The sequence below is a fragment of the Lathyrus oleraceus genome, chromosome 7, assembly GCF_024323335.1.
Source record: "Lathyrus oleraceus cultivar Zhongwan6 chromosome 7, CAAS_Psat_ZW6_1.0, whole genome shotgun sequence".
Lineage (NCBI taxonomy): Eukaryota > Viridiplantae > Streptophyta > Magnoliopsida > Fabales > Fabaceae > Lathyrus > Lathyrus oleraceus.
This window is the reverse complement of record NC_066585.1, coordinates 303,146,325-303,162,246: the sequence shown is the minus strand read 5'-3', so window position 1 is coordinate 303,162,246 and position 15,922 is coordinate 303,146,325.

Sequence of the window (15,922 nt, the reverse complement as noted above, 5' to 3'; positions counted from 1 at the left end):
AAACCAAATTAAACCTTATCAACTCAACAAGCTCCATTTTTAAATCGAATGCAAACGCGTAAAAATCGAATGAAGTATACAACAAACAGCAAACAAAGCGAAAAAAAGACTACGATTCGAAGATTATCAAAGTTGAGAGTGAGAGATGCTGAGATATGGTGGTTGTTCTTAATATTATAGACTTGCTCTGCTAGCTGAGTTGTTGTTGAGCGATGTCGCCGGAAGGGTGTCTGAGAGAGAAACAAAAGTTGTGGTGTCACCGTGTTGTTGTCGCTGAAAAACAAACAAAGTTGAGACTGGATATGGAGTGTGGTGATAGCTCTGGTGAGTTTAAGACTTTACGATGGGTGGTGGACTGAGAATGTGAAAGAGGGTGCACCGGCGATGGAAAATAAAGTTACAGAAGGGTGTCGGTGATGGGTTTAACGTGGGAGGTTGTTTTTGTTATAGTAGAAGGCGGAGGAAGGAAGGTGGAAGTGGGTTGAAAGATAAAGCTTTAGTTGAAGAGTTAAGGTGATTTGAATGATGGTTGGTGTTCCAAGGGTGAGGAAATAGCGAGTGAGTGATGGCGTGAGAGGTTATTTTTTGGACATGTATGCCCGTAGTGGATGAAAGGTTGAAGACGGAGGAATAAGGTGAAGGTTTATGTTGTCCAAAAGAGGGTGGTGGTTATGGAAACCTTTAAGGTAGTGAGAGGGGTAGTTGTGAAATGAAGTTTGAGGTATGGAGAGTTGAGAGAGAAAGAAGGTGAGGAATTGTCTTTTGTTTTGAAGTTCTTCTATTTTTTGAAAGAGGAGAGTATTCCTTTTTCTTTTTAGAGTGTTTTCCCTGCCCTTGGTTATAGTGGACAAAGGGAATAAAAACTTCATCTTGCGTAGCCACGTGTCGTGTACGGATAGGTCCAAGCTTGAATTTTTTTTGTCAGCATGTGAGAGGCTAGAGAGAGCATTGGTTTTGTTTTAGAAAAAAATTACTCCCCACTTAGTGGAACATGTGCGTCGTATTGACATGCTTCAATGATGCCAACAAGAATGGAAAATCCCATAATCACAATTGGTCGCATTTGTAAGACCCCAATTTTGACCCTAACATCCCTTATGCAATTTCATCATATGCATTAGCATTGGGATCATACCTTGGTATCCTCCTTACCCCTCTTTCATTGGGTTTGTTTTGGGAGAGATCACCAAGCATCATGTGATTGTATCATACTTGTATATTATCATTTTACTAACCAAAATACCAAAAATATTTCTTTGTATTTGCCTAACTCTTTTGTAGGTAGGGCATGATCTCATTGATTTATGAAGTTCATATCTAGGGTTTGAAACCCTCATGACAAAGAGCACAACCATGAATTGATCCAAGAAGGGTGTAAGCATCACATGTGTGTCCCGATTATCTCTACATGTCATATTGATCAAGTTTTCTTCAAGAGTGTGGAGGTGATTTGCCTTGGAAACCCTAGTTTGACTGGGTATCTTGAGTAACTTCTCCAACAAGCTATCTCACCAATTGATCAAATTTCCCAAGGGGGACTTCAAATTTCATCATCTTATGCATATATGATTTACCATGAGCCTAGAAAGTCAAGATAATTGAAGGTTAGCAAGTTGGTTGATGGTGGTTGGCCAGATGAATTCATCTGATCAAAATTGGGTCTCCCTAGACCCTATCTCCTACAATTTTCACCATATGAAAATTATTCCAAGAGAAAGGTTACTCTAAATGATATTCCAAACAACTTTAATATTGATACCTAGAGCTAGTTTTGCTTGGAAAATCATTTTCAATGTTGAAACATTATAGGTCATTTTGTCTAAACCCTAATTTGAAAGTCAACTTCCCAAGGCCATAACTTGCTCAATTTTTACGAGATGTAATATTTCCAAGTTTCACAATAAAATTCAATATGTCTAATTTAACTTTGATGTTTGAAGTGAGAGAAAATTAAAATTTTATGAGCATATGATATGAGGATACATTATAGGTCATTTTTGACCTATACCATTGAACAAGTGATTCTTCCAAACTTCAAAATTGCATAACTCTATCATTATATATCCAAATGAGATTAAATTGGTGAGAATTTTGAAGGTATTTTAAAGATCTACAACTTTGATGAAGACACTTTTCTCATTTGAAGCTCACATAAAACGTTAAGCAATGTGGAATATTGAGATATATGGCTTGACACTTAGCAAAAATTTCAACATGTTGAAATTTCCAAACTTCCACCTTCAAATTCACCATGATCCAAGCTCCAAATGAAAAAGTGTTCAACATCAAAGTTGTTCCCCTTGATCTAAGCTTTCCAAAGAACCCAAGCTCATGCATTTTGGACAAAGATTGCTAGGTCTGTGCATGACTTTAACACGGATGCATCATTGGAGAAAATCAAATGTCCAAAACTCCATATATCATTGCCTTGCCACTCAAGCCTCGTTTGAACTTCAGAACGGTTGGATATGGATCAAATTGGATTGCTTCATGGTCCTGTACACGCCCATGCAAGCTTGTGCATCACATTGCCAAATTTAGCAATGTTTCAAGTGTGCAAATATCAGTCTCAATTGCTATAAATACAGGCCCTTGGAGCTCAATTCAAACACACCTTGTGCGCCAGCTTTCCCCCCCAATTGAAACCCTCACATTTCAAAGGAAAACCTGAGAATTTTCAACTTGAAAATTGAGTTTGAATCTCACTGTTTGGAGATTCAAGAACTCTAGGATCCAAAGCTTTGTACCATTGCTAAACCTCTCCTGCAAGCTTCTCGAGTGTGATCAGATCAAGGTTGAAGTAAGCAACATCAAGTTCTGCACAACATTGAAGGTAAATTTTAGAAAACTTCATCTCTTCGATTCTCACTCAATTTTACTCAATTCTCTTGGATCTTTGGTTGTCTGAAGTTTTACCAATGTAGGCAAGAAGATTGAGTTGCTTAGAGGTCAAGTCGAAGCAACTCAGTTGACACACCTCAAAATTCAACTCCTCATATCTTTTATATATTTAGAGTTAGTTGAAATTGAGGTCAGATTCGTGCTCTACGCCATTTTTTGTTTCAAATTATGTCCTTCTTTTTTATTTTGGTGATGGTTGAGGGTGGACCAGTCCGGTGAGGTCCACCGGAGAAGAAGAACGGAGCTCTGGCTCCGGTGGTATGTTGGCACGTCTCCCAGCCACAGGATTCACTCAAAACGTTTTAATCTTAGGCGTTGGTTTTGATTACCACGCGTGTGGCGCGCTGACTAGGTTCCATCATGGAACGTGCATTTGTCTCCACTTGATCTGCCACCTCAACTAATGAGGCAGATCAAGTGGTCCATGTTTTTTTGATCTTCTGATTTTAATTTTTATTCCTTTGATTTTCATTAATTCATATTAATTTCAATATTGATCCAAAAAATATGAGAGTTTCACCAAAAAAATTCAAAAAATTTCCTCTTTCATATTCTGAATTAAAATTATTTTTTGGATCATTATTAATATTTTTCATGATTTAATTGATTTTGAATTTGTTTTTAATTGTTTAAAAATACTTTTAAGTCCTTAAAAATTCTGAAAATTTTTCTCCAAGGTCCTTTGACCTTGTTTGACCTATGATAAATCTCAGGGTCATTTCTTTGGTGTTTTGATGAGGTTTTAGGAATTTGACAAACCATATGTAATTTAATGCATTGTTTTTAGTATTTTTAATTTGAATAAAGGCCAAATAATTGTGTTGACCTCTTGTGATGACTTGTATAAGTTTTACTCTTGTTGTTGGGCCTTGGTCAAGGTTGATTTAACTTTGTTGAGTTAATATCATTGGATTTAGGGGATTGATGGAATGTACATTCCATCTCCCAAAATGAATGAATGATATTAATTTGGTAAATGTCCTCCTTTGACCAATTTGAGTTTTGATCCATTCCCCTCCCTCTTCATCTATTTCCCATTCTTTATGCATTCATCTCATTTGGTCTATGATGTCTCTAAGTCCTAAGGCTAGTTGATTGCAAAATCAACATAAGTATGGATGAGATTAGGCCACCTCTTTTGCATATTATTTTTTGTGTGGTATGTTTTATGAGCATAGTCCATTATATTATGTCTCTAACATGCATTAACACCAAAATTCTATTGCCCGGCCTCAAATAGTTGTGACTTCTACATAAGTCCAATTACGATTACTTAACATAGCGTTAAATGTTTTACACAAAAGGCATAGCATTCTAGCTAGTGAGATTGTAAGTCTCCCCTCTTTCATGGTATTGTGTGGAAACTTGGCCTTTTTTCCTTCCTTTGGAAGATGTCTTGGTTCAGGGATCCATGCTTGTGATAAGTGGGTTGAGTGTTCTCCAAAGAATGACTTAAAAAATGAAAAGCAAAAGCAAAACAATACTAACTTCTAACTCATTAACAACTAACATTTATTTTCAAGCCATTTACTTTAATGCAATTTAACTTTAGTCTTTATTCATTTGCCATTATTCATACCATTTTAATTGTTTATGTTAATGCAATTTTCACTTTGTCCATTTGGACCATATTGTGTGATATATCTTGTTTGTGTATATTTTGTTTGTTTGTGTGGTCTTTGGCCATTAATGTTCATAATAAGAACAAAAACCCTAAAAAACTTTTGTGTGGACTATTGACTTGATCTTGGACAAATTGGACTTAGAATCTAGGCAACCTCCCTATGCTAAAGGACTTGGCCTATGCCAACTTTTGTGAAACCAGGTGATTGCAATTTGAAACTTCATTTGATACATCTTTGAAGATCCTTTTGAGTTCATATGCAACATGATCATTGTGAAGTTGTTATTTTGAACCTGTGACTTGTGGAATTCATCTACTACATGGGCTAAGTTGAAGAAGATCATGGAGTGGCTAAAGCTTGGATGTGGCTATCTTTATTTGATGTCTTTCTCTTCAAGATTTATATAATTGTGCATTGTGTGTTGTTTGATTCAAAATGTCCAAGAGAATTTGGGTTTCTATATGACATTCTTATCTATTGGATTGCTACCCATTGGTCAAATCTTTTCAACTCTTAACTTTTAATTTTATGCATAGGATTAGTCTCTTCATCTTCTCCCCATTTCTTTAATTTCAAAATCTCTCCCTCCTTTTAAAAAATCTTCTTTGTTTGAACTAGTTTTGTTCTAAACTTTGACCACCTTTAAACTAGAAACTTTGGCCTTCTGTCATTGCATTTTCAAACTTCTTTTCTTAATCAAACTTGTAAATAGACTTAATTATACTTGACTTAAACTTTCAAAAAGCCAAAAAGAATTAACTCATTCAAACCATTTTTAGGCCTTTGTTCCTTTCGAACTTATTTTTTGTTAAAAGAAATGCATTCACTTTGAAATTTGTATCACGAACTACGAGGTTTTGATGCCTCATTTTTATGTTGGTACGTAGGCACAAGTCCAAAGGTCTTGTCAAACACAAAAATATAATTAATGAATTCTTTTCTCATCCCCCACTCTATTTGTTTGTAAACATCACTTTGTACAAAATACATATGCAAACAAAAAAGGGCTCCCTAGGAGTACCTAGGACACTTTGGGTGCTAACACCTTCCCTCTGTGTAACCAACCCCCTTACATGTAATCTCTGACATTTTATTAGTTTTGATTTAAAAACTTCTTACTTTTGGGTTTTGTTCGTACTTTTCCCTTTTCCCTTGGAAATAATAAAAGTGCGGTGGCGACTCTGGTTTTATTGATGTCTTGCTTATCCATAGCTTGATGATCATGAATTTACCGCTAGAGCGTTTTGTCCATCATAACAAATGGGATCCAAAGCTTCTGATCTTTGTTTCAAATTCACTTCTTAATATTATTTATTTTTTACTTAGAAACATTCTAGATTAATAAGTGCAACTTCAAAAATTTATTAAAAATAAATAACATAAAAAAATTCAAATAGAAAACATAATTAATTCTAAATAAACGTCTAGATTATTGTGACTAATAAATGAAAATAAACTGATAGAAAATGAATAAAAAAATGGCCATAAAAATGCTCAAAAAATTAAAGTGAATTCACCACAATGATCAGTGTGAAATAAATGATTCATAAACATAAAGGTTCTTGTCAAATTTTGAAATGGAAAGCATCTGATTAAAATGCCTAGACGGGTCAAATGTGACCAAAAAATGGCCGAAAAAATAAATCGAGCATACTAGATTAAACTACGTGAAACGTAGATTAATAAAACTGATGTTTGCAAGCTTAATTTTGAAATTCGTCCGCTGATTTGTTGCACATTTGATAATTGATTCAATCAGTTTGCCTGTAGATCCAAAAAATTATTTCGCCTGGTATTTTAGGCACTATGCAGTACAAAATGCATGTTATGATATGCTGATATGCAATAGCTATGATGAATATGTTGAATCAGGAAATCAGGGTCAAAATCGGGGTGTGACACATGGTACCTGGACAATGGATGCTCGCGACATATGACGGGAAAAAGGTCTAAGTTCCAAGATTTGGAACTTAAGCCTGGAGGCTTTGTTGGTTTTAGAGAAAACTAGAAAGGAAATATCCTTGGTTCTAGAACTATTGCTAACGGTAAAATTCCTTCTATTACTAATATTCTTTTTGTTAATGGTCTGATGCATAACCTATTGTCTATTAGTCAATTTAGTGACAATGGTTATGAAATCATTTTTAAAAAAGTCATGTAAGATTGTTAGTCAGAAAGATGGTACAATCCTTTTTAACGGAAAGAGAAAGAACAACATCTATAAAATCAGACTTTCTGATCTTGAGGAGCAAAATATAAAATGTCTAATGCTTGTTAATGAGGAGCAATGGGTATGGCACGGACGTTTGGGCCATGTTAGCATGAGAAGGATTTCTCATCTAAATAAGCTTGGATTAGTCAGCACTTACCCAACCTAGAGTTGCTTCAGATGCTCTTTATGAAGCATGCCAAAAAGGCACATTTTCTAAAACATCTTTCAAAGCGAAAAATTGTTGTTTCTACCTCTAGACCGTTAGAACTTTTGCACATTGATTTGTTTGGACCAGTAAAAACGGCCTATATCAATGGAAAGAAGTATGGATTGGTCATCATTGATGACTATAGTCGTTGGACATGGGTAAATTTCTTAAAACACAAGGATGAGTCACATTATCTATTCTCTACTTTCTGTTCACTAGTGCAAACAGAAATGAACTGCAAAATAGTCAGAGTCAGAAGTGATCATGGTGGTGAATTTTAAAATAAATATTTTGAAAATCTTTTTGATGAAAATGGAATTTCCCATGATTTCTCCTGTCCTAGAACTCCACGGCAAAATGGCGTTGTAGAAAGGAAGAATATGATTTTGTAAGAGATGGCTTCCACCATGATCCAAGAAACTGACACGGCTAAGCATTTCTGGGCAAAAGAAGTTAACACAACATGTTATATTCATAACAGGATTTCTATCAAACCTATTCTGGGTAAGACTCCTTATGAATTGTGGAAGAACAGAAAACCCAACATTTCTTACTTTCACCATTTCAAATGTGAAAGTTTTATGTTGAACACTAAAGAGAAACTGGGCAAGTTTGATTCTAAAGCGTAAAAGTGTTTATTGTTAGGATATTTTGAACTACATTTAACACTGAAACATGAATTATTGAATAATCAATTCATGTTAGATTCAATGATAAGCTTGTCCCTGAAAAGTCAAAGCTAATTGAGAAAATTTTGAATTTGAAGATCAATCTTTCAGAATCCAAGGATGTTGATTCTAAAGAAAAAGACTTAGAAAGCAAAGCTAAAGAATCTGAAGCAAATGACTCATAAGCGACTCAACCAGAAATTGTTGTTGATCCAACTCATCAAAATAAGAGTATAACAAGAACCTTTCATTCTGAAAAACTGATTTTGGGAGATAAAAATGCTCCAGTCAGAACAATATCTTAATTCGAACCTTCTGAAAAGACTCTTCTAGGTTTGGTATCTCTAATAGAACCCACATCTATCGATGAAGCTCTTCTGGATAATGAATGGATTTTTGCTATACAAGAGGAATTGGATCAATTCACCAGAAACGAAGTTTGGGATCTTGTTCAAAAATCAAAACGATTTCATGTCATTGGAACCAGATAGGTCTTCAGAAACAAGCTCAATGAGAAGGGTGAGGTTGTCAAAAACAAGCCTCGACTGGTAGCACAAGGTTATAGTCAACAAGAAGGTATAGACTATATAGAAACATTTGCTCCAGTTTCCAAGTTAGAGTCCATTCTTCTTCTAATTTCGTTTGTAGTCAATCATAACATCATCATTTATCAGATGGATGTCTGAAGAAGTATATGTGCATCAACCTCCTGGTTTTGAAAGCTCTTAAAATTCTGACTTTGTTTTAAACTAAAAAAGTCATTATATGGTCTGAAACAAGCTCCCAGAGCTTGGTATGATAGACTAAGTAACTTCCTTTTGGAATATAATTTTACCAGAGGGAAAGTGGATATAACTCTCTTTTGCAAAACCTTTAAGAATGATATTCTAGTTGTGCAAATTTATGTTGATGATATTATTTTTGGTTCTGATAATGCTTCGTTGTGCAAGGATTTTGCTAAGTTAATACAGGCAGAATTTGAAATGACTCTGATGGGAAAACTCAATCTGGGAATCCAGATCAATCAACTAGAAGGAACATACATTCATCAGAGCAAATATACAAATGAACTTCGGAAGAAGTTTAACTTATCAGAATGTAAGCAAGCAAAGATTTAAATGCATTCTACATGTATTCTGGAGAAAGAATAGGTAAGCAGTAAGGTAAATCAGAAGTTATTTAGAGGTATGATATGCTATCTCCTTTATCTAACCGCTTTTAGACCTGATGTTTTATTCAGTGTCTGCTTATATGTTTTCTTCCAATTAGATCCTAGGGAAACTCACTTAACTATTGTTAAGAGAATCTTTAGGCATCTGAAAGGTACTACTAACCTTGGTTTGTTTTATAGAAAATCAAGTGAATACAAATTAGTAGGTTATTGTGATGTTGACTATGCTAGAGACATAATAAAAAGGAAAAGTACTCTTGGAAGTTGTCAATTTCTGGGACACAATCTGATCTCATGGTCCAACAAGAGACAATCGACAATTGCGCTTTCAACAACCGAAGTTGAATATATTGTAGCTTCTGCTTGCAGCACTCAGACACTCTGGAAAAAAATGTCAGTTAGAAGATTATCAGATATTTGAGAGTAACATTCCTATTCTCTATGATAATACTTCTGTTATTTGTTTATATAAGAATCCTATCTTACATTCTAGGGCTAAGCATATTGAAATTAAACATCACTTTTTACGTGACTATGTTCAAAAGGTAATTTTTCATCTAAAATTTATTGATATAGAGCATCAATGGGATGATATCTTTACAAAACCCCTTGCTGAAGATAGATTCGTTTTCATTTTGAAAAACTTATTTATGGATTTATGTCTAGAACAAAAAGATGTATTTCAGAATGTTTAAGTCTTCAGAACACTAGATTAGATTCTGAGAATCTTATTTATTGACTCTAAAACATGAGCTTTATGAAGTAAGAAAGTTTCATTAATCAGAAAGCTTTTGATCAGAAGCAATCTTATCGATTTATCTTCTTGATTTTGAACAGTCGTTACATTAAACTATTGTCATATCGTTTGAGTTCATGTGGTTCTAAGTGGTGACAGTTGTCTCAATTTCTGAGCATGCGTGATGAAAGCGTGACACATTAGGTTTCACAATTCTTGGAATTAGGTTAAAAACTCTTACGCTTCTCCATATGACTGCGTATTTTTACCTTTTCATCATTGAAAAAAAAATTATTTAAACTCACTTCACTCACATTTTCACACTATATGCACAATATTCCCACACTTTCATCTTTCAAACTTAAAATACCTCTCTTCAACTGTTCAATCTCCTTTAACTTCAACAATGGTTTCTCCTCAACAACAGATTCAACAATAGTTTCAACAACTGTAACTAGCTCATCCTAAATCTCGTCCTAGATCTGTCACTATTGAAAGCACTCCTACATCCAAAGAAGAAATTAGCGATAGTAATATTCCATCGGAAAACTATCCTATCTTCACAAAGATCGATGCACCAGAAGTTTTAGCATACTACATGGAAATTTGTCTTGAAGATAATATTGATCATTTGGTGGATCCCTTAAAACTTCCAGATGACTACCCAGTTGTTCCGCCGCCTCCTCCTCCTTCCCAAAATCCTTAGTTTTTCAAAAATTATCTTTGCACGTGTGTGTGTTGTTGATTTTAATCTAAGTGTGTTTGTGTGTGTGTGTGTGTGTGTGTGTGTGCCTTTTATGTTTGTTAGAGTACTTTTTGCATTTCTATTGTGTTTCTTTGTATTTCCTTCATTTTTCTGGTTGTATCTTTTCTGCCTTTTGGCATGATGAATGAAAAATAGTGTTTTGTTTCTTTCCATTATTTCTCTTATTTTTATTTGTCTATATATTTTTGATTTATGACAAAGGGGGAGAAACATATCTAAGGGGAAGATTCTGTAATTATTTTTTGATATACCAAAGATCCTAACTAAGACTCAAACATTGTTTAACGTGTTATCCTAACAACTACTTCGAAGAATAGTCTGTTAACTATTTTGCAGGGTTAAGCTCATAAGCCATAATGGTTTAGTTCAAACATCAAAAGTTTTTATGAAGTTTCAAAGATCAGAATTTCTAATGAAATCTTAACCTTCATGTTGATGATGAATCAGATTCAAGCGTATGAATCTTTAAGGAAGTAATTACCATGTTCTGAACTTAGAACATTGGGTACTCAATGTAACACCCTTTTTTTCTACCCCAAAATACTTAACCTATAATCAGAGTGAATAAACACGCATATAAATAAAAGGGCGTCACATCGACGTTTTCAAAAACTAAAAGCTTTCAAAAACCAAACAACTTTCATCATCAATATACAATACATCTGGTCATTTAAAATAACACATTTCAATTATCATGAATATTCAAGAATATGCGTTCGCAGCGGAAAATAATGAATACTCATGTATTTCATAAAATGATTCATGTCCCATACCATGATCATCTCTCAATAATCTCTTCAAGATACAATAAAACCATATCCAGAATATTTGGCACTATGGCTTCTCAAACAGCAACTTGCAGATAAACATGTTCACAAGTAATAACATAATACATATCTAAATAAGACATGAGTTCAAGGAGGTACAAGCATGAGGTCTTGAGTGAATGAATGAGATTATCCATTTGATAGTGAAGTGACAATTCAAGGAGGTACAAGCATGAGGTCTTGAGTTCAAATCCTATCTTCCCCAATTTTAGAGTTTTTTCTCCTTTTTGTATTTTACCTTCATTTATATTATTCTAAAATTAAAAATTGCACTTTTTTTATTTTTGAATTTTTAATAAATTATTTTGTAATAATTATTATATTATTTATTTTTAATGTTTTTTAATCTAAAACTCAAGAAAATCGAGAAAAAAATATCAAAATATTACATTAATATGGTGATTCTTTAATATTACCTTTTTTTATTCTTGTTATTATTACCATTATTTAATATTAATTATTATTTTAAATTATCATGTTATTTTTGTTATTATATTAAAATTATTTTTTAAAAATCAAATTCATTTATATTTTATTATTACATTTTACATAGACAATGAATTCATCCGGATTTATTAGCTTGGTCGAAAAAAATAAATCATATAATCATATATAAAAGCTTCAAAATCTGACAAATCAAATTCAATTATTAACCTAGTGCTTTCACTATAAATAACTGTCAAATTTTCAAAATTATAAATAACTGTCAAATTTTCAAAATTATGAACAATTACTACGTATTTCCAAACATATTTTCCCTAATGATATCATGAGAATATTCTTTTGATTTGTAATAAACATTCTCTTATGAGGATTGAGATTGCGATTGTGAATATCATACACCTATTTAGATTCTTCCATAAATATGATATTTGACTCTTTAATTATCCGTGTGATTACTTATTTAATGTAATGAACATTTTCTTCATGAGAATGTTCTCCTATTTTGTTGTGTGATTACTTATTTAATGTAATGAACATTTTCTTCATGAGAATGTTCTCCTATTTTGTTAGATACTCATTCTCAAAATATTTTGTTGATAGATACCGTGGTGGAGTCAGATAAAAAAATTTAGGATGACCGCTAATGTAAAATAAAGATTATAAATAAAATGTAAATAGTATTTTAAATAAAATATTAAAGTTAAAATAAATACAAAGTTAATTACTAAAAATTTAAATTACATGACTTAAAACTATCTTAAAGTAATTTTTACGCGTTCCGAGTGACTTGAAATCGTCAATAATTGACTCTGAACTAATGCTTGCACTAATCTCCCTTTCAATATATATTGTCATGCTATCTCCAAGAAACCCATCATCCATCTTGTTTCTCAACTTAGTCTTAATAATTTTTATTGCTGAAAAAGACCTCTCAGTTGTGGCCGTAGAAACGGGAAGAGACATGATAAGACGTAGTAGTCTATCAATCAAGAAGTAAGTTTCAGTATGTCCAGATGCAACCAAACATGAACATAATTCTTGAATAGTTGATAAGTTATTCAAGTTTGATGTTTGACGAGCAACAAATAGAAAATGTTGGAGTTGAAATTGCAAATTATTCTTCTCTTGATCACTAAAATCCATAGGATAATATTTTTCAACTAAAGAATAAATAGTATCAATGCTAAAAGCTTTATATCCATCCTTAGGAGATAAAGAACAAGAAAGAGTTAACAAATCCATTGTCTGCTCACTGAATCTGCTATTTAACTCTTGTAACTGTTTGTCAATGGTAGTGAAAAAGATTTCAACTTTAAAGTAATGTTGAATTGTGACTTGATTCTCTTCAAGACGGGAGCGTCCAAATCTTGTTGTTGAATGAACATCATTAAGATCAGGAATCTCAATACCATGCTTTTCACAAAAAGATACCACTTTAGTAAACAATATATCCCAACCATTTTCTCTCAAACCTTGAATAAGATGTTTTGTTGAACGAACCAAGTTCATAGCATTAACTACATCTTGATTTTTTTTTGTAAGGCTTGACAAAGCATATCTGGTATTCTCATGATTTCTTTCATCAAGTGCAAAATAAATATAAAATCAAATGTCTTCAAGTAATTGTAACAACTATCTGCATCCCCACGTGTAGCATAACTCCCTCTATCTTTTGCAATTTTTTTAAAAACTAAACAAGTTGCTTCATACATGTTTATCAAGCTAGAAATTGAATCGTAATGTGATCCCCAACGAGTATCTCCAGCTCGTTTCAATGTACCAACTTGATTTGCACATTTACCAGTTACAATCTCATCAATCTCTAACAAATAAGCAATTTCTTCTAATTGGGCAGCTTGTAACTCATCATGACGCTTTGTAGAAGAACAAACAACATTCACAATAAAGATCAGCTTCTCAAAAAATTTATGAACAGGTTTGACTTCTCTTGATGATGTAACTAATGCAAGTTGCAATCGATGAGCAAAACAATGAACATAGTATGCGTAAGGACAATCCTTCATAAAGAGGGCTTGTAAACCATTCCATTCTCCTCTCATATTGCTAGCACCATCATACCATTGACCAAGAATGTTAGAAACATCAAGGTTATGTCGAGAAAGTATATCACATATTGCTTCCTTAAGAGTTAAAGATGTGGTGTCTTTAACATGTGCCACATCAAAAAATCTCTCTTGTATTAAACCAACTTTATCAACAAATCTTAATACAAGAGCCATTTGTTCCTTTTTTGACTCATCACGAGCTTCATCAACAACGATACAAAATTTGGAATCACCAATTTCCTCACGAATACTCTTTTTCACCCTACTAGAAAGAATTTGCAAGAGCTCTTTTTGAATTTGATGTGAAGTATACTTGCAATTTTGTGGAGCATTTTCCAACACAACTTTTGCAACTTCATCATTGTAGGATGCTAAAAGTTTCAATAACTCAAGAAAGTTACCTTGATTTCTTGATTTGCTACTTTCGTCGTGACCTCTAAAAGCACAAGCTTGTAGTGTTAACCAACGAACAGTGTCAATTGAAGTCTTGAGTCGTAACCGATTATTCATTCTTTGACTTGAACTTTGCACTTGAATAACATTTCTAATATGACCATCTTGATTCAACAAGTCTTGACAAGCTTTCATTGCATTGTTGTGTGGTGAGCAAGGATCTTTCCCTATGTGTTTAAGAAAGGAACAATGTTTTCCATTCCTAACTTTCTTCCGATTTCTAAAACCCATAGAAATAAAGACAAGTGATCCGGGATGTCCACTTAGTTTTTTGCTAAAAAGGTAACATGGTAAGCAATATGCATCTTCAGATGGTGAATATTCTAACCATGATGGTGAAATATGCTAAACCAAGTATGTTGAAACCTTCTCGGATGATCCTCGTTACCGGACAAAGGATAGTTTTCTAAATGAATTTGATATGGACCCCATTTTAGATAAGCTCTTCGTATTGCATCCACTTGATTTGGTGGATATTGCCAAATCGGAGGACGCTTTCCAGGATCGCGTTCCAAAAAAAATTCAAAACCATGATGCTCTTCAATTGTTGGATTCTCAAGAACTGTTTCAGATTCGGATGTCGGGATTATAATTTCTTCATCTCTCTCTTCTCTTTCAATTTCACATGCTTTCCTTTTGAAAAAAGAATCAATTTTCCTATTATTCATCTTTACTCTTCCTATAATATCATATCAGATCCAAAAATCAATTTAGATAACATAAAAATTAAAAGAGAAAAAAATTAATCAACTTTAATCCGTTTTCAAATACCAGTAACTTCACTATTAGAAATTAGCAACAACAATGATTAAATAAACCTTATTATAGTGTATAACTATATTTGTAAATTACAGTGTTATGAATTGGCTTAATAAACCTCATATAGATTATTTTAACATATCAAGAAAGAAGAACCCTAAAAATCTCAAAAACATAGATCAAGCAATCACTTTAATTTGTTACTTTTTATAAAATAAGAATGAATAAAGTTTTTTACCTGTTAGATGCCGATCACTTTAATCTGTTCCGATTCCGGTGTCGATAGTAAACCCATATGAGAAAGAAAAGAAAGGTATGAGTTTTTTACCTTATCTGTATTTTAACCTAACTTTGAATGAAAAAGAAAAAATAAAAATTAATTTTAATTTAAAATAAGGATGTTTTAGTAATTTAATACATATGAATTAAAAAAAATAAAAAGTTGACGGGTGATCATGGCCTTCCCACGTCACCCCTCAATTCTGCCACTGGATAGATACTTATCATTATTCATCTTAATCCTTGAACACGTTGTAGCATATCTTAAAAAAATATTGGGTTAAATTATGAAAGTTGAACTATGACATCAATTTGTGAGTTTATGGTAAAACAAATATGAATAACATCTTATTATAAAGGTGGTTGAGACTGAACAATCAACATAGAAGTAGATTAATACTCGATTATGTTGTTTCATAAAATTGATATTTTTCCTCTTTTAACGTGTGATACAGTTTGGAGTGAGACTAAGAAGATATATACTTCACTTCATGATTTTAATTAGCTTATCACTTTTGTCCCGGGTAATCTATTTGATCAGTAGAATAATTGTGATCAGTAAAACATCTTATTCATTGTTTTTTTTTTCTTTATGCCTTGCCTTATGAGTACTTTTCCAATCGTAACCAAATATATGAATTTGTTACTATTATAAACTACGAAAGGTCCGACTTTTTATACCGGACACGAGAACAACGCTAATATAAAATATATAAGTTACGAACATAATTATTATATTTTATATATTAATAAAATAATGCAATTTATATGCATAATATATAAGTTTAAAATAAGAACATAATATTA